This window comes from Hypanus sabinus, chromosome 21 (genome assembly GCF_030144855.1).
Source record: "Hypanus sabinus isolate sHypSab1 chromosome 21, sHypSab1.hap1, whole genome shotgun sequence".
In the NCBI taxonomy this organism is placed as follows: Eukaryota; Metazoa; Chordata; class Chondrichthyes; order Myliobatiformes; family Dasyatidae; genus Hypanus; species Hypanus sabinus.
In genome coordinates, this window is record NC_082726.1 from 63,147,185 (window position 1) to 63,173,300 (window position 26,116).

General features: G+C 43.2%; 1 protein-coding gene across 13 annotated transcripts in view; it reads left to right on the forward strand.

Annotated features, from left to right (window-relative positions):
* Window positions 1–26,116, forward strand: part of zmiz1a (zinc finger, MIZ-type containing 1a) — a 409,121-nt gene that overhangs the window by 42,933 nt on the left and 340,072 nt on the right. Inside the window, exon 2 of one of the 13 annotated variants that reach the window (XM_059946720.1) lies at window positions 7,437–7,539. The exons of the other annotated variants lie outside the window; for them this stretch is intronic. The gene's annotated coding sequence lies outside the window, so the exon portion shown is untranslated. The remainder of the gene's footprint in view (window positions 1–7,436; window positions 7,540–26,116) is intronic. 13 annotated transcript variants of the gene reach the window in all.

The window sequence follows — 26,116 nt, forward strand, 5'->3', positions numbered from 1 at the left end:
TGTTTTCAAAACTGTTGCTTCCTCTAAAATTAGTGTTTCGTTTATGATAGACTGCTTGAAGATGATCACAAATATAATTTCAGATTACTTGTATCACATGCAAGTAGTCTGTTTCACTACTTGTTTCTCAATGGAGAAAGTAGAAATTAACTTTTATTGAATATAATGCCTTTAATTGCATAATGGTGCTGATGCTTTGCAATAGTTCAACTAAGCTAAAATGTTTTGTTGATGATTTTCATTTTTTATACTCGGTGTCTGAGGGTTCTCACTTAAGTGTCCAAGAATTAGCCAGCGTTGATGGATTCCAGTTCCCCTGATCCATTTCTCCATGCCTGGAATGTCTTGGTGAAACCTTTCACCGTGCTCATCTTTGACAGGGCCAAGATTTGCAGGGAAGAAGTCTAAATGGGAATGCAGAAAATGAATCTTCAGTGACATGTTGCACTTCATGATTTTGTGTGCTTGAAGCATGTTGTCAACCAGCTGCATGTAGTTTGGTGCCCTGTATTTGCCAAGAAAATGTTCAACTATGTCCTGAATGCATTCTGTGTGACTCTCTCTGGTCCCACTAGAAGTTCTTTAAATTGTCTGTGATTGATAGCCTGTTTGATTTGTGGACCAACAAAACTGCCTTCTCTAATCTTGGCATCAAGATTATGGATTATGAATTGAAATAGCAAATACAGGTGTTTTTTAAGTGATGTGTGACAGGGAAATTTCGTAGTGTTTTTCATGATTTGCAGCCCAAAATCCATTAAGTACACCCAAAAGTATTCAGGAAGCAAAATCTTTGGGTTCCCGTGTGAACAGTTGTAATCTAAACAAATGGTGTGGTATTGAGGGCCTAAGTGACATACTCCCGGCCCTTTTAAGATGTGCATGCTGTTCCGTTTGTGTGTTTTCATACGTGATTCTATTGGGAAGTAATATACATCTGCTTTGTAAATGTAAAATTCTTGTTTACAGTGAGAATCTTTCAACTAACCAGTTTAAATTGCTGCCGAGGCAATAAATGTCACTTCTTTTGTGATTTTAAAATCACACTGTGTAATGTCTTCATTGAAACACAATCTTTTCTGTGTTTCATGAAGACATTACACTGTGTGTGCTTAATGCATTTTGGGGTAATTTTAGAATCCCACCTCTGTCATGTAGAGATCAACTTGCCTGTCGCATTCACATCCCCAGTGGGACACCTGAAAATGCTCTGGATCTAATGGAGAACTTTTGGCATACATATAAATGGAACGGCTTAAAGTACACCACACACTGGACCAGGAGTAGGCTATCCAGTCCCTCAATACTGTTTAGATTACATCCTTTCCTGTGACATTGTGGTCTGCATTGTGTGATATCCCCTTCATTTTGTTATTGGACTTGCAAACACCCTTGGTCTCTTGAGCCCATTATAGCCTCTGCTCCGCCCTGCTCCACTGGAGTCATCCAGCATGGAAAGATATCATTCACACCAACCGAGATGCCCATCTAAGCTCGTCTTGCATTTGTCCAATATTTCTTTAAACCTCCTTTGTGCCAAATCTGGGGGGGTGGGGGGGCGGCGGGGAACAGCAGCCTCATAACAGTAGGTAATCTAGTTTAATAAGTAATAGTTAATGATAAATATTGGTCTGGAATACTACGAGGACTCACTTCCTCATCACTGAAGGTTTAGTATCCATGGGAGACAGCAGGAAGAGAGAAGTATCTCATACAAAAATTGTACCTTTAACAGTACAGCATACACTCAGTACTGCAAAAAGCATGAGCCTGGACCTTTGTACACTTGAACTTGGAGTGAAGCTCAGATATACCGTGGAGACAGTGCACAGGATCTGAAAAAGCTGCAGAAAGTTGTAAACTCAGTCAGCTCCATCATGAGCACCGGGCTCCCCAGCATCCAGGACATCTTCAAGGAGTGGTGCCTCAAATTCTCTACCATCTGATTTCTGAATGGCTATTGAACTCATGAACACTACCTCGCTACTTTTTTTGCACTACTTATTTAACTTTATATGTATCAATATTTTTTTAATTTGCATTTTAAATATGTATTGCAATGTACTGCTGCCACATAGCAAATTTCATGATATATGGCAGTGATATTAAACCTGATTCTGTTTCTGAAATTGAACCCATGCACCACATGGTAGCGTAGCGTTTAGCGTAATGCTATCACGGCCCCAGGGGCCCAGGTTTAACTCCACCACTGTCTGAGGAGTTTGTACATTCTTCCTGTGACCGCATGGGTTTCCACTTGCTTCCTCCCACAGTCCAAAGACGTATGGGTCCTTAGGTTAATTGGTCACATGGGTGTAATTGGGTGGCATGGACTTGTTAGGCTGGACAGGCCTGTTACTGTGTGGTCCCTCTTCATAAAAAACATGCAGGCAGGGAACAGATGGATCATGTGCAGACAAGAAATCGTCTTATTGTTCCAGGAATGTGGGCTTCGCAGGCTGAGCCAGCATTTAATTGCCTGTCTCTCGTTTCCGTTGGGAAGACGGTGGTGAGCAGCCTTCTGGAGCCCCTGCAGCCTGTGAGGTGTGGGTGCACCCACAATGCTGTTAGGAGTCTACAATTTTGATGCAGCAACGATGAAGGATTGGTGATATACTTCCCAATCAGGGAGGTCTGCGGCCTGGGTGGCAGTTTCTAGATGGTGATGTTCCCATTGTCTTTGCAGTTCTTGGTCTTACCATAGAGGCGGTGGATTTGGAAGGTGCTTCCTAAAAAGACTTGGTGAATTACTGGAGCGCATCTTGTAGAAGGTACACGATGGTACTACTATGCGCCAGTGGTGGAGTGACTAGATAGAGAGATACAACTCTGTTCGGGTAGGGAACAGACAGAGATGGGCCACATGTAGTCATGTTGAAGATCAGAGAGGTAAAATGGATATTGGGACAGCTTCTTCACACAAGGGATGGTGTGCATTTGGAATGAGCTTCCAGAAATAGTGGTTAAGGTGAGCACATTTACAACATTTAATAGCCATGTAGATAAGTACATGGATGGAAGAAGTACAGAGAGGATGTGGGACAGATGCAGGCAGATTCAAAGTTTAAATTCAAATTCAAAGTACACTCATTATCAAAGCATGTATCCAAGCTTGAGATTTGTTTTCTTTCAGACAGCCACCAAACAAAAAAACACCATAGAACTCATTTAAAGAAAATTCCCACACATCAAGACCATCAGATGTGCAATAAAAAAAAAACAAATTGCGCAAACAGCAAAGAGCAAACAACACACAACACTTTAAACATTAAACCTTAAAGTCTGCAGCCACGTGCTACCAAAGCGAGTAAAGATGGGACTAGACTTGCTGGATAGCACAGCTGGCATGGATGAGTTGGGCCGAAGGGCCTGTTTTTATGCTTGTGTGTGTCTGTCACTCTATAACAAAACCTATCCCAGCCCCCCAGTCCATCCATCCTGGAATCGAACTCTGCTGTTGAAATCCATGCCCTAACCCTTTGTTCTCAAGGGCTTCCCCTTCAATCTCTCCACTCACAGCTCCAGACAGGGGGCTCGTACATAAATAAACCCTGCACTTGTGTGCTTATTCAGTAGCTCTTTATTTAAGTCTGCGCTGCTGAAGTTAAAAAAAATAATAAATCTTGTGGTTGATTAGCTTTGCTTTCCACTCGTGTGTCCTGAGCAGCAAATAGGGTTTGAACAGGGAAGTCTGTTGCAGTCGGGGCAGCGACGGGACAGTCTCCTACTGTTCAGCCGGTTTGTGAGCCTGGCCATACAGGGTTCCCTGCCAAAGCTGTTCCTGCTCACCAGCTGGGTTCAGTGTCTCTAAACCCCTTCGGATCTACGAGCACAACAGCATAGAAATGGCCCTTTCAGCCTATCTCGTCTGTACCAGCTTGATTTCCTCTCTAGTCCCATCTAGCTGCACCATACCCTCCAAACATCTCTCACTGATTTAATTTTATTGCAGCTTGTGGTCATTTTTAATGTATTTGCACCATACTGCTGCCACAAAACATTTCACAACTTCAAGATTCAAGACTGTTTATTGTCGGTCTTCAGTATACAAGTGTAAAGGAGGACAAAATGATTGCTACTCTGGACCTGATGAAGCGTAAAAAATCACAATAAGCATAAAGAACACAAAAAAAACCCCAAAAAATCCTATAAGACGCAATATACAGGTAACCGTTAAAGACATGAATGATTGTATATACAGCACTGTGCAAAAGAGTTGGACACCCTAGCTACATACTGTATATTTGCCTAAGAGTTTTTTTACAGTACTGTACATACATACCCTATGAACCTGACCCTGATCCCGGAGAGGGGAGCCTAAACTGGCAACCTTCTCACCCGAGAAGCAAGCTTGCTTCCAACACAGCTGAGGTGCCCGTGGGTGGATTGCTGCTGTGTCTCCTTGCAGCTGTCATGTGGAATTGTGTCAAATGCTCAGCCACTCCATGTGAGGTCATTTGGGTTTCTAAGCTTGTCCCTCTACTCAGTGTGATCACAGCTCATCCTCTTTCTCAGTGTTGTACACTCGCTCCCTCCTCATAGCCGTGGTGTATAGAAATCCAGCTGTCCCTTAAATCTCTAGTGAGGAATAAGCAGGTTAATGATTCAGATTGAGACCCTTCAGGATCCACAGATGCTGCCTTACCTGCTGAGTTCCTCAAGGATGTTGGGTGTTTTGCTCTGGATTTTTAGCATCTGCAGAATTTCTTCTTTATAATTTGCTCCCCCCTTAAATCTATTCAGCAACTGTGTCTCCTCAGCTCATAATGGTAGCGAATTCCACAGATTCACCCCTTTGTGAAGGAATTTCTCAGTTCTAAATGCCTTGTCCCACATGCTGAAATTGTGGCCCCAGCTTCTAAGTCCTGCTCTCAGTGGAAACATTCTCCTTGCCTGTTGGTTTCCGTCAGAATTTTGGTTGCTAATCCAATCTTTCTTTGAGTGGCAGAGCTGTGCTACCCTGCCAGGAATCGGTCTGGTGAGCTCCCTAGGGCTAGTAAATTCTTCCTGACTGAAGGCTATGAAAGATGCCATGCACAGGTGGTCTCACCTAGGACCGGTGTTTTAATATGTAATAAACGAATAGTGCAGAAAGAGAACCAAAGAATAGTGAGTTGAGGAAGTGTCCATGGGTTCATTGACCATTCAGAAATCTGATGGTGGAGGGGAAGAAGCTGTTCGTAAAATACTGAGTGTGTGTCTTCGGGCTCCTGTACCACCTCCCTGATGGTAGCAATGAGAAGAGGGCATGTCCTGGGCAATGGGGATCCTTAATGATAGATTCCATTTTGATGCTGAGAAGGCGAGGGACCACGATGGAGCTGGTTGGCTCTGCAACCCATTATAGGTTTTCTGATCCTGTGCAGTGGCCTCTCCATACCAGATGGTGATACAACCAGTTAGAATGCTCTCTACAGTGTGCCTGTAAAAATTTGCCAGTTTTTGGTGACATCACAAATCAATATTGATTTACATCAATACATTGGACATAGGGCAAATCTTCAGAGATGTTGACTCCCTGACTCCCAGGTACTTGAAGCTGCTCACCCTTTCCACTGCTGATCCCTCAATGAGGACTGGTGCGTGTTCTCTTGACTTACCTTTCCTGAACTCCACAATCATTTCATTTCAATGTTTTTGATATCAGAGAATATTTATAGTGTACAACCTGAGATTTGTACTCTTCACAGTCATCCAGGAAACAAGGAGACCCCGTAGAATGAATGATAGAATAACGAAGCCGCCATCTCCCCACCCTCTGCACATGCAGCAGCAAAAGCATCGAACACCCCCACTCATGCCATCAGAAACATCAACCACCCCTCCCCAACCACGCGAGCAACAGCAAAAGCCCCCCAAAGAGCCCTTGATTCAGATTCCATCAAAACCTGCAGTCCATAAACCAGCACATTGGTTGGTGTGTGTGGATATCTTTCCCCCTCCTCCTCTCCTCTCTCTCCCCCTCACCCTTCCTCCTTCGCCTCCCCTCCTCCTCCTCTTGCTTTCGCAATTCCTTGGTCTTACTGACGTTGAGTGTGAGGTTGTTGTTGCCACACCACTCAACCAGTGGTGGTTTTCCACTTTGAATCACCAGTGTTAAGACAAATACTCGAGTTCATAGGTTCTGAGCACTGCTTGTTTTAAATATACAACCTGTGTTGCACAGTCCGCTGTTCCAAAGCAGAAATTAAAGAGTTATTCATGACTGCATTGAGCAATGGTGAGCAAATATTTGGTGAATAAATGTTTGACCATGGAAGGTAGCAAGGGATGGAAAGTAATAGCTTTGTGTTCTGTTGCATGCTCTATGTGAAACTCTAACGTGTATACGACAATCTTTCCAGATAGACTGGAAAGGTAAGGTGTCGGTACTGGAGGGGAGGGTCAAGTCATTTTCATGCTGTGGCTGTCTGATCACACTGGCTGCTATGTTTCGTGTCTGTGAACCTTGTGGCGATTTGTCCCACTAACTTGATGAACTGAAGACCGAGGCTGTGGGCCTACTCTGGGTTGCTCCAGCGATTTGGATCTAAGGACTCAGTTTGGTTCGGAATGCTGTTGTTGCTGACTTCTGTTGTTTGCGTGATTTGTGTTTTTTTCCTTGTTCTCTGTGCATTGGGGGTTGGTCTTTTTTTTCAAATTGGGTTCTCTCGGTTTTCTTGCTTTGTGGCTGCCTGTGAGGAGACGGATCTCAAGGTTGTATAATTAATACATACTTTGACAATAAATGTACTTTGAACCTTGAACGATCTTGCACCTTTCCGCTGCTTTGCATGCATAACTGCATTTATTGTTACATCTGTATTTATCATTACTGTTTGCTCTGTGAGCGTCATGCAAACAAGGAATTAATTGATATTTACAATATATAGCAAAATCTGAACTGGGGTTCTTAACCTTTGTTATGCCATGGGCCCCTTTGGCAGTTCAGTGAAGCTTATGGATTCTTCTCAGAATAACGTATTTAAATATATAAATTAAAATACATACTGTTACAAAATAAACCAATTATATTGAAATACAGATATAAAAACACTAAACATGAGAAAGTTTGCAGAGGCTGGAAATCCAGAGCAACACACACAAAATGCTGGAGGGACTCAGCAGGTCAGGCAGCATCTAGAGGAATGGATGAACAGTCGACATTTCGGGCCGAGACCCTTCTTCAGGACTGAGGAGGAAGAGTGAAGATGTCACAGTAAAAAGGTGGGGGGGGGGGGAAGGAGGCTAGCTGGAAGGTGATAGGTGTAGCCAGGTGGATGGGAAAGGTCAAGGGTTGTGGAAGAAGGAATCTGATAGGAGAGTAAAATGGACCATAGGAGAAAGGGAAGGAGTAGGGGATCTAGGGATCAAAATACTACAGTCATAATTGAAGGAAATGCTAAATTTCAATTAGAGGTTAGTGAAACTAAAGATGTAAATATTTTCCCATCCAGGTTCACAGACCCTCTGGAATCTATCCATGGACCCCCGGTTAAGAACCCCTGATCTCCGTTAGAGGGCGTGGAAAAGGACATGAAGTCAAGTTAAGCAAGCAATGTTAGAGAGGCTCTTCAGCTCACTGTGTCCATTCAACCATCGGGTGCCTACCCATGCTAACCCACCCCATTTCCCAGCACATTTTTCCCTGCCCTTGTGCATTTGTGCTCATCTAGATACTTAAATGTGAGAGTCTCTGACTGTACCTCCTCAGCCACGCCCTGGTGAACAAGTTCAAGTTTATTGTCATGGACAGCCATACCTAGGGTATAAATGCCATGAAAAATAGGTTTTTTTTAAGGTAGCAGTGCAATACAAACATACTGTAAACTAACATTTATACATACCTGATGAATTACAAAATTGACAGAAGGTATGTGCAAATTCAGGGAAATACAGTCTGAAGTAGAGCCAGGCTTTTTCAGATGGGTTTAGGAACCTGATGGAAGTGGGGAAGAAGCTGTTGATGAATCTTGAGCTGTGGATCTTCAAGCTCCTGTATCTCCTGCTTGATGGCAGCCTGTAGAAGAGGACATGGCCCTAATGGGGCCAGCTGACTTCCTGGGACATCAGTCAGGAGAGTTGTACCCAGGATGGAACTGGCTGGCTCCTCCACTCTCGATAGCCTCTTATGTTCCCGTGTGTTGGCGTTTCTGTACCAAATTCAGAGTACTTTCCTTGGGTCTTCTCTGAACCTCTTGTCCTTTGCATAAACATATACCCTTTAATTTTAAACATCTTTGCTCTGGGCAAAGGTTTCATGCTAACTACCCCTTTCATAGAACGTAGAATAGCACAGCACAGGCCCTTCGGCCCACAATGTTGAATTAAACTGAATCCCCTCTGGCTGCACACGATCCATATCCCACAATTCCCTGCATGTTCATGTGTCTGTCCAACAGCCTTTTAAACGTCCCTATCCAATCTGCTTCCATGTCATGGACATCAGCCACACTACCCTCATTAACACATTCAGTTAGCACAGCAAGAAATTCAACTTAAATCCATCAGGATCTCCCCTGAACAAAGTCACATGCTCTCCAAGTGAGGTCTAATCCTCTTCCTCTGAATTTTTCCCAGTAAATTGGGTGGCATGGTAGTGTAGTGGCTAGTGAGATCACTTTGGAACGTTCACTGCTAAGGGTTCTATTTCTGCCGCGATCTGTAAAGAGTTTGTACGTTCTCCCTGTGACTGCATGTGTTTCCTCTGAGTGCTCCAGTTTACTCCCACAGTCCAAAGATGCACGGTTAGGATTAGCAAGCTGTGGGCATGCTATGTTCATGGTAGCATAGTGGTTAGTGCAACTCCAATACAGGTCCGGGTGTCGGATTTGGAGTTTAACCCTGGCGTCCTCTAGGGAGTCTCTGTATATCCTTCTCATGAAAAATGTGGGCTTTCTCAGGGTCCACTGGGTTCCTCCCACAGTCAAAGACGTACCAGTAATAGATTCATTGGTCATTGGAAATTGATTAGGTTAGGGTTAAATTGGAGGTTGCTGGGCAACGAGGCTCAAAGGGCTGAAAGAGCCTTGTCCACGCTGTAAACTAAGGGCATGTTCAGCACAGCTTTGTGGGCCAAAGGGGCTGTATTGTGCTGTAGGTTTTCTGTGTTTCTAAATAAGAAAATAAAATTCCCTAATAAAGACTCATCAACCTGCCCAGATTTGCCGTTCACATTTGTTAACCTCCAGCCATCACAGAGTATGGGGATAGGCTGCGATTTTTTTATTTAACATGGTAACAGGCCATTCTGGCCTAAAGAGCCCGTGCACTCAGGTGACAATCAGTGAAGTTACCCATACTCCCACATTTAGAATGGAACAGCCAGAGGAAACCCACGCAGCCACCAGGAGAGCATACAAACTCCTTACAGACAGTGGCGGAATTGAACCCTGGTCGCTGGCCCTGTAATACTGTTACGCTAACCGTAACGCTACCGTGCCACCCAATTTAACTCGTTTTAAAGATGTTGCACTGCAGAAGTATTGTGGCCATCGGAGGCCAAAGGCTCAATGGTTGAGGAATCACAGTGCTGAGCTATTCCAAGGATCGATTTGGAAGGGACAGGGTTGGATGGAAAACAGGGAATGTTTGTAAGGAGGTGATGGCTTTGACTATATTTGCGATAATGTGAACAGATAAAAACAATTCACCCATCAAGATTACGTGAGAAATTACATGGGAAACCAAATTAATTGTCCCTGTCTAAATGGGATTGCTTGCTTAATCAGCATTATATCTGGTGTGAGATCAAAATAGGTTCTTTATTTGCTCATGAGTTAAACTTGATAATTTTATGCTAATCTTTGCAGGTAGTCAGGTATTATAGCTGCTCTGTTTTCCTGGGATTGGATTAAGTGATGAAAGTAGAGTAGATGAGATTAAAGCAGCTCTTGGCCTAACATTTCTCTACCATGGATATACATTCAGTGGACACTATATCAGATACCTCCTGCACCTAATGAAGTGGCCACTGAGCGTATGTTTGTGGTCTTTTGCTGTAGCCCATCCACTTCAAGGTTCAATGCTCTTCTGCACACCATGGTTGTAGCGTGTGGTTATTTGAATTACCGTCACCTTCCTGTCAGCTTAAACCAGTCTCCTCCGACCTCTCTGATTAACATAGTGTTCTCACCCACAGAACTGCTGCTCAATGGATGTTGTTTTTTGTTTTTCATACTATTCTCTGTAAACTCCAGAAACTTGTGTGTGTGAAAATCTCAGGAGATCAGTATCTGAGGTACTCAAGCCACCCTATCTGGCACCAACAATTATTCCACTTCCCCATTCGGATGTTTGGTCTGAACAACAATTGAACCTCTTGAGCCTGTCTGCATGTTTTTATGCATTGAGTTGCTGCCACATAATTATCTAATTTGATACTTGCATTGAGCAGGTGTATGTAATAAGTGGCCACTGAGTGTACTTTAGCATTGCGATTCCTGGCATCTGACAGCTAATGTTAGAACGAATGATTCATTCAGAAGCCAATATTTTCCTCATCCAGCCTAATCAATGATTGAGTTGGTTAACTTTAGCTAACTATATGCCTGCGTGCGGTCTCCAAATTCTACTTGGCTCCCATTCTATTTGTAAAGTGCACTGTGCAGGGAGAACATTGCCAGTCATAGGAGGTGCCCAGTCTTGATGAAACATCTCAGCCTGAAACGTTGACTGTTTGTTCCTTTCTGTCAATGCTGCCTGACCTGCTGAGTTCCTTCAGCATTTTGAGTGGTACTCTCAATCTTCAGCATTGCAGAATCTCTTGTGTTTATGTGGGCAACTAAGTAAGTTGGAAGTCGGGATCCTGACAAAGTGGAGGGAGAGAGAAGGGAGGGTAAGTTAGCTGGAGTGTTTTGTCATCCGCACACATACAGTGAGGTACAAGTACAATGAAAATCCTGCTTGGAGCATCACCATTGGCAGGTCGGTGCAGACAATACAAGACAAATCTTACATAATATTATACTCATGATTCATGCGTGGACCTGCTGACCAGCAGAGAAAAAAGCCTCAGCAACATTGGCATTCAGATTTGTTTATGGACTTGCAACTTCAAGTTCAAGTTTATTGTCATTCAACCATACAGATATATACTGCCGAATGAAACAATGTTTGTCCTGACCAAGGTGTACAACACACTATATGTACCTAACACACAAATGACACTACATATCACTGACACACAACACATGAATAAATTAACAGACAATAAGGTGCAATTCTCTTGACCTCCCAAACTCTTGAAATCTGTAACCAACTCTGCAACTTATAATGCTCCAACTTGACTCCAGGTATGATTGCGATCAGCTCTGTGATGTAACATTTGGGAAATCCCTCCCAAGACCTCTTGCGGCTCTAAGATTCTCTTTAAAACAGCTGAATGTCAACTTTTGTCTGATGAACTGTACAAAGTCCTCATGGGGAAAAGCTGCAGTTTAGACTTTGAGGGGTTGGAACCACATGAAGATGTCTCCAACTTACTGCTCTTGGAATGTGAAAGAAAGTTAATTAACGTCATATTGATACATAAGTCTTGTGAATGGTGACATTCCTGAATCACTGGCAAATTTTATGAATGAGGTTTATTTTTGGAATTAAATTTTCTCTTCACAGCTGTGCTCTCCAATCAGATTCCATTCTCTTCTACCTGTCACCTCCTGGCTTCTTACATCACCCCCAATCCCAACTCAACTACCTTCCCCCTCATCTAGTCTCACCTGCCAGTTTGTACTCCCATCTCTCCCTGTGCCACCTTTTTCTGGATTCTGCCTCCTTCCATTCCAGTCCCAATGAAGTCTCTCAGTCCAAAACATTGCCTATTTATTCTCCTCCATAGATCCTGCCTGACCTGCTGAACTCCTCCAGTATTTCCTTGTTTGCTTTCTTAGCTCCTAGTCCTTGTTGCTCTGACTCCAGTACGTTCCTAGTCTCCTTGTATCTCAAACTCCAGTGCTTCCCCAGTCTCCTCACCCTTGCTTCCCTGGTCTCCTAGACCTATAAAGTTCAAAGAAAATTTATTATCAAAGTGTAATACATAAGCGAGAGAGGGCCTCTGTCCATCAGAGTTGAACATGGATATTGCATCTTAGCTCTCTAGACATGCAAACCGGGGCAGTATGATACGGTGAGCAAGCTCTTGCTCATGTAGCAGGCTCCCCCTCTCCACTCATCTGATGAACCCAGAGGAACGGCAGAGACCGATACAGTTTGGCACCAACAGTGTGGCAGGAGTGGCCAGTCAGCATTGAACTCAATGTAGGACTGCCTTTGGGCCTCCAGCTGCGAATTTCCCCTCTGGGTTTAGTCCCAAAGCCTTCCCAATGAGTGGGTACAGCTGCAAAGCAGTGGAGGTTTGAGATCAGAGTTTTTCTTCCTTCTCGATAAGCTGTCAATCGTGCCTGACGAGCCCCATCTGCCCAAAGTGAGTCGTTTTAAGGCGCCAGTAACCTGCCCTTCCCCTTCTCCTTTCAGTAACAATGGTTTTGCCAGGAGCAGGACTTGGTTGTCAAAGGCTATTTGAGGCACACACCATTTAATAGGCAGTGGGAGCTTGTCCCCATTACCATCCCCGGCTATAACAACCTTAAAGAACCATATACATGTCACCATATACAATCCTGAGATTCATTTTCTAGGGGGCATCCTCACTAAATCCATAATAGAATCAGTGAAAGACCGTTCCAGCTTAGACTGCAAAAGACCACAAACTGTGCAAGTATAAAAAGAAACAGTAATAATAAATAAACATGCAACAAACATTGAGAACGTGAGATTAAGTGTCCTTGAAAGTGAGTGTATAGGTTGTGGGAATATTTCAACGATGAAGTGAAGCTGAGTGAAGTTATCTCCTTTGGTTCAACAGTCTAAGGTGTCATAGCTATTCCTGACCTGATGGCAGCAGTGAGAGGAGAGCACGATGTCGGTGGTGGGGGACCCTGATGATGGATGCTGCTTTCCTGTGACAATTGGAGCTCTAACTCCAGTGCTTTCCTGCTGATCAGACATGGTGCCTGTGCCTGTTAGCTGCTCAGAAAGACCTCTATGTTTAGGTTGAAGGGTTGCTGCTACCTTAAGAAAAACAAGGCCAGCTACTAGAATAAACAGTTGTGTTTACTTGATTCTCTGTGTTTCATCACCAGTGAAGGTAGCTTCCTCAGCATGCAGTTATTGGTGTTTCTCTTTGGGCGCACTCGCATTTATATAGTCCCCGTTCACTTGCTTTAATCATGATTGGCTACCCCTTCAGCTGAGCTTTGAATTCTATTGGCTGGCATTTCTTTGGCTCTTAGGGGTTTGTCGATGTCACCTCGACTAGTGATGAGACGCTTGCAGGCTGCTTGCCAAGATCTGCGAACACCGCAATGTTAAACACCTCAACCCGAGCTACCAGCATCCTAAACGGAGCTTAATGCTGAGACTGAAAGTGTTAGTCCAGGATATCATTAGCTGAAGGCTGGCTACTGACCAAGCATGGTTAATTGGATTTGTTTGGAATCCCCATTAACTTGACAGCGGCTGGGGTAGTTTTGAAGCCTTAATGAGTTGCTTAATGACAGTAGGTGATCTTAATGGTGAAGAGATCGTCTATTTTGTATTTCAGGTGAGTGTGCTCTAATGCTAACCACAAAAGTGGCACAATATTTATTTTGTCTGTTTGTTGCAAACATATATTTCCAGTGATTAATGTTGTACTATGTCTGGTTTGTTTGGTGTTTGTAAATGATTAAACTGTATCATATGTGTATGTGCGCGCAATTCACATTTAAACCAGTTATAAATCTCACACTGATGTATATTCAGACGTTAATTCTCTGATTGGTGGAGTGTTTATCCCCATTGCTTATTGCTGGGTAGACCATAAGATATAGGAACAGAATTAGGCCATTTTGCCCATCTAGTCTGCTTCACCATTTCATCATGGCTGATCCATTTTCCCTCTCAGTCCCAAACTGCTGCCTTCTCTCTATATCCTTTCATGCCCTGACTAATCAAGAATTTATCAACCTTTGCCTTAAATCTACTCAATGACTTGGTCTCCACAGCTGCCCTTGGCAATGAATTTTAAAGATTCTCCACCCTCTGGCTAAAAAAAACTCCTCCTCATCTCTGTTCTGAAGGGACATCCTTCCATTCTGAGGCTGTTCCCTCAATCCTAGACTCCCCCTCTATAAAGAAACATCCTATCCACATCCATTCTATTGAGGCCTTTCAACATTTGATAAGTTTCAACGAAGTTACTCCTCATTCTTCTGAATTCTAGTGAGTACAGACCCTGAGCCATCAAACACTTTATAAAAATGCTTTGTAAAAACTTCACTCCTGATCCATCAACCTTGGCATCATAATTAGATTGAAATCTATAAATACAACATTTAAAAACTAGATCAGACTTTATCTTAGTTAAGTAGAAAAAGTTTTTATTTTCCTTCATAGAGTTATTGGGTCATACTGCAAGGAAACAGACCATTTAGATGAACTGATCTGTGCCAGACTAGATTCCCATCTAAGCTAATCCCATTTGCTAGCATTTCAAAGTTCAAAGTAAATCTATTATCAAAGTGCTTGCATGTCACCATATACGACCCTGAGATTCATTTCCTTGCAGGCATTCACAGTAAAACAAAGAAATACAGTAGAATCTGAAAAACTACATGCAAAGACTGACAAAAGAAGACAGATTGTGCAAAAAAAAAGTAACACTGAGAACTTGAGTTGTAGAGACCTTGAAAATGAGTTTGTAGGTTGTGAATTCAGTTCAGTGTCGATGAGTGAAGTTATCCATGCTGGTTTGTGGGCATGACGGATACTGTTCCTGATTGTTCCTGAGCCCGGTGGCATTGGTCCTAAGGTTCCTGGATCTCCTTCCCGATGGTAGTAATGAGGAGAGAGCGTGGTCTGGATGGTGGGAATCCTTGATGATGGATGCTGTTCCTGATCCTGGTGGTATTGGTCCTAAGGTTCCTGGACCTCCTTCCCGATGGTAGTAATGAGGAGAGAGCATGGTCTGGATGGTGGGAATCCTTGATGATGGATGCTGCTTTCTTGTGGCAGTGCTCCTTGTAGATGTGGATCTGCTCATTGGTGGCAAGTGGTTGACATCTATTGGTCAGGATTGACCATGGATGTTGCGACCTGTCAATGACAAGCCAGTACGCATGGTAATGACGGTAAGGTATTGAGACCAAGTGTTGCCCATGCAGCTGGCTTCATGCTTCATGCAACTGATGACTCCAGAGGAATGGCAGAGGCCGATACAGTGGCATCGCAGAAATTTCCTGTCAGCATTGAACACAGCTCTGGGTGTTTTCTTGGGGTTTGCTCCCAAAGCCTTTCCCTGAGTGGCTATAGCAGAAGAGGTTTGAGATCAAAGTTTCCCTTCTCTTGGATGAGCTGCCAACCTCGGCTGATGAGCCCAATTGGCCCGGAATTAATCCCTCTGAACCCTTCTTCTCCAGGTACTGTACCTGTCGAACAACACACACAAAATGCTGGTGGAACACAGCAAGCCAGGCAGCATCTATAAGGAGAAGCACTGTCGACTTCGTCTCATCTCGGCCCAAAACGTCGATATTGCTTCTCCTTATAGATGCTGCCTGCCTGAATTTCCAGCATCTGCAGATTTCCTTGTGTTTGCACTGTAGCTGTCGGTGTCTTTCAAGCGTTATTAATGTACCTGACTGGACCACTCGACTAGCTCAGTCCAGTGCCTGGGTGGAAAAAGTTTCCCCTCAGGCTCTCATTAAATCTCTCCATTCTCACCCTAATCCTGTTTTCTGTCACAATTGGTTTTCTAATTCTCTCCTTGTATCTGCTCCTTTACCCCTTTGGACTCTTTCCACAATGTTATGCAATTGGCCAATTCATCCCAATCAGTTTTTATGAGCAATTTGAAAGTCAAATGTGGCTTATAGCAAAATAAATTCCCTCAATATTAGTTTGGTGAAAATTGCATTGTGAAACAGCATAGTGGTTAGTTCAGTTGCTTTGCAGTCCCCTTGCTAACTGGGGTTTGATTCCATAGGGAGTTTATACGTTCTCCTGGTGATTAACTGCCTGGGTTTCCTCCCATATTCCAGAGGTATGTAGATTAGGGTTAGTAAGTTGTGGCACGTGATATTGGCACCAGAACTGTGGTGGCACTTGAGGGCTGTCCCCATCACTGCTTGGACTGTGCAAAATGGTTCACTTCATTGTATGACACGTGACAAAGCTAATCTTTGTCTTAATCATTAACTTTATTTTGTGTCGAAGTGTAGCTTTTGTTGAGAGACTGGTACGGTCTGCTTTTTCACTCAGTAAGTCAATTGATCCATTTGAAAGGTTCTGAAGTTCTGGGAATGCAGCTTAAGAAGACTTTTCAAGGCTGTCCCAACTGTGGCAAAGAAGTGAGCATTCTCAGCTCTGTCGGAATGGTGAGAGTTTTCGTCTCATACCAGAGATCCAAACTCTTGTTTTCTTTCTGCAGTGGGTGGGGATGCTCTGGCAGTTCAGCTGGAAGTGATAAAATAATGCTAGTCAAGGTGTGGAGAGCTGGGTTAGTGGGTGGAGGTGTTGATCAGCTTTACTGCTTGGGGAAAGTAACTGTTTTTGAGTCTGGTGGTCCTGGCGTGGATGCTGAATGCTATGTAGCCTCCTCCCTGTTTGTTGTGCACATTACATTACGGATTACACATCAGAAGTACCTCATGGTTTGCGAGATGGTTGGTGAGATGTTTGTGGAGCACATTATGTTATGGGTTTCACAGCAGGAGTCCCTTATGGGCTGTAAGGTGCTTTAGGAATGTCTTTGACTGTATTGTGCAAGTACTGCCAACATTTCCTCCCATGCCCTCAGCTTTTTCCAGCCCTTTCTATAGATATTCAACCAACTACAGATTTAAAATCTCCAAAAGCTGAAAGTTGATCATGGAATGTGAAAATGCTAAGGTGTGCCCAAAGTTCAAAGTAAATATATTATCAAAGTACATCTATCTCACCATATACTACCTTGTGATCCATTTTCTTACAGGCATTCACAGTGGGTCATAAAAATACAATAGAATTGATGAAAAACAACACATAAAGACTGACAAATAACCAATGTGCAAAAGATTACAAACAAAATGTAAATAAATAAATCAGAGAACATGAGTTATAGAGCCCTTGAAAATGGGTCCATAGGTTGTGATATTTTTTAAAAGGATGAATGTTTTAGAAGATGTAATGATTAAACATCACTGAAAATCGTCTCCTGAAGTGAAATTTTTAACTTTGCAGCGATGCAATTTCCTCCCCCCACCCCCCCCCCCAAACTTGGATATTCCAGGAAATGTAAGATTATGAAGGTAGGCAAAGGTCTTTAACATTGACCCAGTACTCGTTTCCTCCATTTTGTGAAATTCAGGTCATGCTGGGCACCAGTAACATCACAGTGAGGCTGTAGTTGGATTGTTTTGTTTTTGATAAATCCTACTCCCTAACAGTTTCTTTCTCACTCAGACAGGCCAAATCAATACTGTGGAATTGCTAGTTCTGTTCTGTACAAGCAAAACCAGACCGTTGGTCTGAAATCTCTGCTTCATGCAGCTGGTGAGATTACAGTTCAGACAGTATTTGAGTGAGCTAATCCTTCAAAGTGTATCTTTAAGTCAATGCTTGGTAGTTTCCCGTGTATACTGTGGAGAGATTCAGAGTTCAAGTGGAGGGAACTTAAAGGCTTCTGACACATTCTGGGATGGAGGATGCTTTTTCATGTCATAGTTCAAAGTAAATTTATTATCAAAGTACATGTATGTCACCACGTATCATCCTGAGATTCATTTTCTTGCAGGCATTTACAGTAAATTAAAGAAATACAATACAATCAATGAAAATGACTGAGAAGGACTCCACCACCAAGTTCAAGAACAGTTGCTACCCCTCAACCATCAGGCTCCTGAATAAAAGAGGATAACTACACTTACTTGCCCTATCATTGAAATTTTCTCACAACCAGTGATAACACTTTAAGGACTCATTATCTTATGTTCTCGTTATTTATCGCTATTTATTTATATTTGCATTTGCACAGTTTGTTGTCTTCTGCACTCTGGTTGATCTTTCACTGATCTTGTTATGGTTGCTCTTCTTTAGATATGCCCACAGGAAAATGAATCTCAGGGTTGTATATGGTGATCTGTGTTAATTTGATAATGAAATTTAGTCTGGTAATAAAATTTGCTTTGAACTTTGAAGTTCCTTGTGCGACTGGCAGGCTTCCAATGTGCATTCTCCCCGTGATCGTGTGTTTCATCTTGGTGCTCTGGTTTCCTCCAACTTTCCCACGACGTACATGTTAGGATTAGTAGGTTCTGGACATGCTATGTTGGTGCCAGAAGTGTGGTGCCACTTTCAGATTGCCCCCAGCACAACCCATCACAGATCTGATTTGATGCATTTCACTGCACTTTTCAGTAATAAGTAAAGCTAAACTTTTAATCTGGATTGTTCTGGGCCTGTTCTCACTGGAGTTTAGAACATTGAGGGAAGATCCTATTAAACTCTATGGAATATTGAAAAGCCTAGAACATAGCCTCAGAACACAAGGATGTCCCTGTAGGATAAAGGTGAGGAATTTCATTAGCTAGTGAGTAGTGGATTTGTGGAATTTATTGCCACAGACCAGCTGAGGAGGCCAAGTTACCGGGAATATTTATTTATTTATCTATCTATCTATCTATCTATCTATTTATTTATTTATTTATTTGTTTATTTATTTATCTGTCTATCTATCTACCTACCTATTTATTTATTTATTTATCTATCTATCTATCTATTTATTTATTTATTTATTTAGCACTACAGAGCAGAGTAGACTGTTTAAGCCACACTGCCCCAGCATATCCCAACAAACCTGATTAATCCTAACCTAATTGTGGGGCAATTTACAATGACCAATTAATCTACCAATTACGTCTTTGGACTGTGAGAGGAATCCGGAGCACCTGGAGAAAACCCACTCAATTTCGTGGGGAGGATGTACAGAGATTCCTTACAGAAAAGCTCTGGAATTGAAATCCAAACTCCAGAATGCCCCAAGCTGTAGTAGCGTCGAGCTATCCGCTATGCTCACTGTGGTGCCCACACAAAGGGAGGTTGATAGGTTCTTGATTAGTCATGGTGTCAAAGGTTACAGGGAGAAGGCAGGAGAATGGGATTGAGAGGGATAATAAATCAGCCTTGATGAAATGGCAGAGCAGACTTGATGGTCTGAATGGCCTAATTCTGTTCTACTGACTTATGGGCTTATGGTCAGATGGAGCAAGTGATAGATCCTAACTTCCTGCAGGAACTGAACTGCCTGTTGGGTTTTGATTCTGTTGGATATCAAATAATTATCAATCTTCAGGCCCATTTCGGGGAAATTTACAGTAGATTGGATTCAGGTTGAAGTAGAGATTCACAATTTTACCACAGAGCTCTATGGATGGAAAATTGATGACAAGGTGAGGTGCAGGTGTGCGTGTTGGTTGAGAGGCGGTGGAGAGAATGGTGAATAACCAAAGTTGTGGGTGGGGGGAATGGGGTAATTAAATGGATAGCATCTGAAATTACTGGGGAAGATGAACTGTGAATGCTGGGGTTATGGTTGAGAGCAGAATTCTTGTTTATCTGAAATTACAGAATTCACTTTTGAATCCTGATGGTCAATGTTGCTAGAGAGAAGATAAAATATGATTTCATTGGAACAATGTCGAAGGTCAAACACACCGGGGTCAGGATTCCAGTGAATGGAAAGGGTGAGCACTTTCACGTTCCTAGGTGAGGATCTATCCTAGGCCCAATATATCGATGCAGTGTCAAAGAGGGCATGGCAGTGGCGGTATTTCATTTGGAATTTGAGCAGACTTGGTTTGTCACCAAAGACAAAAGGAAATTTCTACAGATGTCGGGTGGAGACATTTTAACTGGCTGCATCCCCAGCTGGTATGAAGGGACCACTGCACAGAATCGGAAAAGGCTGCAAAATTTGCAAACCCAGCCAGTTCCATCATGGGCACTAGCCTCCCCACCATCGAGGACACCTTCAAATAGTAATGCCTCAAGAAACCATGAAGATCCCCACCACCGCTGCCTTCTCATTGTTACCATCAGGGAGGAGATACAACAGCCTGAGGACACACACTCCACCTTTTAGGAACAGCTTCAGCCTCCACTGTTTTCTCGCTCTCTCTTTCATGATTTAATTATTTCATTTGTGTGTGTGTATACATGTACACATAACTGTAATGTATACATAATAATAAAAATAAATGTAAATACTTTTTATTTACTTATTCATTAAGATACAGTACGGAATAGGCTCTAATTTAATCCTAGCCCTGTCATGGTACAATTTATAATCATCAATTGACCTACCAGCCTGTATGTCCGTTAAACCGGAGCACCCAGAGGAAACCCGCGCGATCGTGGGGAGAATGTACAAACTGCTTCCAGGCAGTGGCAGGATTCAGCCACAGAACAACACATGCCAGTGATGTTAAATCCAGTTCTGATCAGTGTGGGTGTAGTGACAACTAGGAGCTCAGGACACTCCTCACAGATTGTGTGGAAACTATTTAGTCAGTCTGAGTTTGCTCTGTCATTGTAGGTGGTGAACAGTAAATAGAATAATTCAGGCTGGAAAAGGTTGAAGTGAATCACCGCTTTAGCTGGAAGGCGTATTTATGTTCTTGGATGGTATAAAGGAAGGAGATAAAAGGGCAGGTGTTGTATTGCCTTGATGCAAGATCAGGCTTGAACATAACTTGGGTCAGTGAATACCACACTAGCAAAATCAACTGATAATTATTAATACACGAGATTTTTCAGATGCTGGAAATCCAGAACAACGCTCACAAAATACTGGAAGGAACTCAGCAGGTCAGACTGATGAAGGTCTCGGCCTGAAACATTGACTTTTTACTCCCCTCCATAGATGCTGTCTGACCTGCTGAGTTCCTCCAGCATTTTGTGTGTGCTGCTGACAATTATTAATCACGTTTCACAGCAAAGCACGTTCAAGCGGCAGCAAACTTCGGTCTCCAGTAGCTTTGCTGTCCACTCTTGACTACAGGCTGTGTTCGAGCCAAAGAGCATCCTGTGGAGAGTGGGGGAAGGGAGGAGGAGGCTGGTGTCTACACGCACTCTAATTTTGATGTCGGGTGTGCCATCTGCTGCTTTATTGTGCAGAGGGAGATTATATAAGGACGGTGTCATTACATACACAATATTATTTGCATTTTAATCTGTCTTTCGTTTGGGACAGTGAGAGCTTAGTGATGATATTGTCAAGTACGTTAGTGAGGCTAGTGAGGCTGGAGAGAGGGAGGGGTCAATGTTAATTATTTTTCTCCTCCTTCCTCCCCTAGGTTGGGACCAGGTTTGGGAATTTTAAGGCTGCTGTGATTAACTGAGTGAGGGCTACCTCTGTTTGTAGTAGACTGTGGCACCTTTGTTTATAACCACAACAAAGGTTTCACTAATTAAACCTAAATCATGTGCTAATAGATAGCTGGGTAGATAGGTCCTTTATTGATCCCAAAGGAAATTTCTGTGTCACTGTAGTATTACAAGTGTACATATATACAAATGTACAAATATTAGAAGAGAAATAAGAAAGAATAAAAATTAAGTTACCACAAAGTCTAACAGTCTTCCCTGGCTATAGATTCACTCTTTATAGAGCCTAATGGCTGAGGGTAAGAATGACCTCATATAACGCTCTTTGGAGCAAGGCAGTTGTCTTAGTCTATTACTAAAAGGGCTCCTCTGTTCAGCCAAGGTGGCATGCAGAGGGTGAGAAACATTGTTCAGAATTGCAGGATTTTCCTCAGGGTCCTTTGTTCTACCATAGCCTCCAGTATATCCAGTTTGACTCTTACAACAGAGCCAGACTTTCTAATCAGTTTATTGACCCTGTTGGCATCACCAATATTAATACCATTGCCCCAGCACACCACCGCATAGAAGATTGTACTGGCGGCAACAGACTGGTAGAACGTGTGAAGGAGAGGCCTGCACACTCCAAAGGACCTCAGCCTCCTCAGGAAGGAGAGGTGATTCTGGCCCTTCTTGCACACAGCCTATGTGTTGGTGTTTCAATCAAGTCTGTCATCCAGGTGCACCCCCAGGTGCTTGTAGGTCCTCACCAGGGAGCAGTGTAGGCTTAGTCTTCCTAAAGTTCATCGCCGTCTCCGTTGTCTTAATCAATTCTGTGTATTCCTTTCCTTCTGCCTGTTAACTGCTTCAGTGCAAGAACCATATTTACTGTATTTCCAATATGGCGATTCCAGTAATTTGTCCGTTCACTCGTCTTTCTGCCTCTCCTCTTGGAGCTGCTATGACATATGCTGCAATTACTAGCTTCTCCAACACAGGTTATAAACACCTTCGCTCCATCTGCAATGGGGAGAGTTTCTCAGTGGCCAACCATTTTAATCCCACTCCCCACTCCCATTCTGACATGTCTGTCCATGGCCCCCTCTACCGTCATTCTGAGGTTGGAGGAGCACGCATCATATTCCGTTTGGGTTGCCTCCAACCTGATGGCATGCACATCAATTTCTCCTTCTCGTGATTTATCCCCCCACTCCTGTTTCTCTTTCTTCCAATCCCCATTCTGGCTTCCCTCTTTTCCTTTCTCTTTTCACTTGCCTATCACCTACCTCTGGTGCCTCCCCTCCTCCCTTTTCCTCTATGGTCTATTCTGCTCCTGCTTCAGTCCTGTGTCTCTACCATCTATCACCTCGCAACCCCTCACTTCATCCTCCCTTCCCCACCCTGATTCACCTCCTCCATTCCAGTCCTTTCCTTCGTCAGGGTCTCGGCCCAAAACGTTGACTGTTTATTCCTTTCCGTAGATGCTGCCTGGCCTGCTGAGTTCCTCCAGCGTTTGTGTGCGCCACTCTGAGATGGGCTCTTTTATTTTAGCGTGCACAAGCTGAGTGAAATCATCGAAAAGCATTGCAGCTTTAAGCTCATCTGGATGCTGTGTACTTGCTGCACTATCACTGTGTGTGATCTTTGAAGTTTAAACATGGGAATATTATAAACGGGGAAGGCTGTTCTTGGAAAGGAACAAGCTGTGAAGGACCTACAGTGCATGAATATTTGTCAAGCTCAATTTTATTTTTAAATGCCCTGTTTCCTGGGCAGAAACATGGGACTGCATTTTACCAAGGAAGGAAATCGATATTGAATAACTAGTCAAGGGCAGGGGAGTGATGTGTTTCTGCTTCAGAAATACCTCCTGCTGTTAATGGGGACACATTATTTCACAATACTCATTTTAAATCATGTGCACATTCACCATTCAGTGTAACTGCAAGATGAAGCTTCTCAAAGAAACACAATTGTATTTTCTGAGGGGTTTTTTCCCCTCTTCAAGCCAATGATAAAGAGTTAATCCTTGAAGTTTTAGCATAATGTTATCACAATTGGAATATTGGAGTTCAATTCCTGCCACTGTTTGTGAAGAACCTGTACCCGTGTCCATGTGGATTTCCTCCGGGTGCTCCAGTTTCCGACCACATTCCAGAGAGACACACGGTTGAGGGTTAGCAAGTTTTGGACATGGCGATACTTGTAGGTTGGCCCCAGCACATTGCAGGTGACAACACATTTCGATGTCTCAACGTATGTGTGACAAAGCTACCAATAATCTTTAATCCAGGTTAAATACTTGGAAGGGGAAATCAAAGATGGGGTGGTGTTGTATTGTAGCAGTTAGCGTAACGCTTCATAGTGCCAGTGACCAGGGTTTCTGCTGCTGCCTGTAAGCAGAGTGTACGTCCTCTGAATGACTGCATGCATTTCCTCCAGTTGCACCGATACCCTCCTACATTCCAACGGCCTACGAGTTAGTATGGTGTAATTGGGCAGCACAGATTGATTGGGCCAGAAGGGCTTGTTACCGTGTTATATCTCTGACTCAGTAATCGAATTGTGATTACAAGTAGTGGTAGAGGCAGATACATTAGAGATTATTTAGAAAAAGAGACTTAGATAAACACATGGAAGGCAACGTGGGAGGGAAGGTTCAGGTTGAATTCGGAGGAGGTTAAAAGTTTGGCAAAATATCATGGGCTGAATGGCCTATGTACTATACTGTTACATGCTTGTACGCCAAAGCCACACCAAGATCTGACCTATTGGTCCGAATGAGCTGTGAAGCATTTAATAGCAGTGAAGTTAAAGTCTCCATTTCTGGTTAAGCAAACGTGTTTGCAAACAAACCAATGCGTGCAAGTGCACAGGTTTTGTTCTGGACAAGACAGACCCCCAGCAATAGAAACAGGGAATTATTGAATGTAACCCATGAAAGATGAGAGGGAACTCTTGAAGATGCCAAATTAATAACATCTGGAACTTGGTTCAGCAGCTAGTTCACTTAACTGGAGGTTAATTAATCACACAGACTAGATAACATTGATAAGATGCTTTTGTTGAACTCAAGTGCACTGCATAGCACAGAGGAAAATGGAAAAAATATTTTTTCTTTGAGCATGTTTTTGACCAGGCCCAATGCGCAGTTTATTAGGTACACCTTGTTAATGCAAATAACCCCCAACGGCTTAAAAAGGGACTATACTCACTGTATCTCAAGAAATAAATAGAAAAAACAAATAGCAATGCTTTGGGATGTGAAAGCTGCTACAGAAGTGTGAGTCAGTTTAAATGACACCTGACTAAGCCACACTGGAAGGTCAAAGAACATGAGCCTTGCTTTCAGTCCGCTGTCCCACTGCACTCTCAGAGTAATGCCTTATTTTTTACATGCTACTTGGTGTTGTAGACTCTCTGTGGGGATTGTTGTTTGAACTCTTGGCAGCTTTTGCTCATTCCCAAGATTGAGCTGACACCTTTAAGGTTGTTTGACCTCCATCTCTGACGTGGACACTTAACTCAAAAATCTGGAGCAAAGAGGCCGAGAGGCAACTTGTAGATGTGTACAAGGTGATAGAGTGGACAGCCAGTGCCTTTTACCCCAATTGGCAATGGCCAACACCAGAAAACAGCCTTTTAAGGTGAGTGGGGGGAGGTTTCGGAGAATTGTCAAGGCGTAGAATTTTTACACAGACTGATGGGTGCCTGGGTCACACTGGTGGGCATGTTAGTCGAGCCTGAAGAAATACCTATGGATTAAAGACATGGTTATTGAAAGATTTTCAGTGGTTCTAGAAAAATTAATTACTTTTTAGCAGCATTACTTTTTAAAACTTTTGATATTCTAGCAACACGGTTTGTTTGGGTGAGTCTTAAACTAGTGGCCAAATGTATGAAACAGTTAGGAATTCAGAAAAGAGATCGTAAGTGTATTTGGATCATAGAACTTTTCTACAGCAGGTAGTTCAGCTATGCATCTTCATATTTTCATACAATGTTGGCCATTCCGCCTCTTGAGTGCTTCCAATCCCCCACTTTCTGAGAAAATAGACACTACAGCACAGCACATGCCCTTCAGTCTGCGATGTTGCGCTGACCTTTTAAACTCTAAAATCACTCCAGCTCTTCCCTTCTGGGCAAGATTGTGTGGAGGTTTCTTGGGCAGCCCGCGAGTGTCGCCACTTCTCTGGCAGCACCATAGCATGCTGCAACTCGCTAACCCTAACCTGTACGTCTGTGGAATGTGGGAGGAAACCCACGCGGTCATGGGGAGAACGTACAAACTCCTTACCGGCAGCGGTAGGGATTGAATCCCGATCAGAGATTGCTGTATTAGCATTGTGCTAGCCAGTACGCCACCGTGTTGCTCATTCTGGCGGGTGGGAAGGCAGAGAACGTGGAACCGAATGAGGGAGGTAGGGGTGAGCAGTTGGGAGAGGAAGAAAGTCAATTTACTCAGCAAGTAGAATCTACCCTGAAGAAGTGTCCCAGCCCGAAACGTCGACCGTTTTCTCTTTTCCATTGATGCTGCTTGATCTGCTGAGTTCCTCCAGCGATTTATGTGTGTTGCTCTGGATTTCCAGCACCTGCAGACTTGCTCATGTTTGTGAAAAACCAGCCGTTCTTTTGATGTCAGTGAGGCCTCATTGGCAGATGCCTTCGTTGTCAATTGAGCTGCTCTGTCCACTGAGTGGAATTTGCCTCCTTTGTTACTAAGCAGGTCTCCTCCTTGACCAAAATTGCAGCGAGT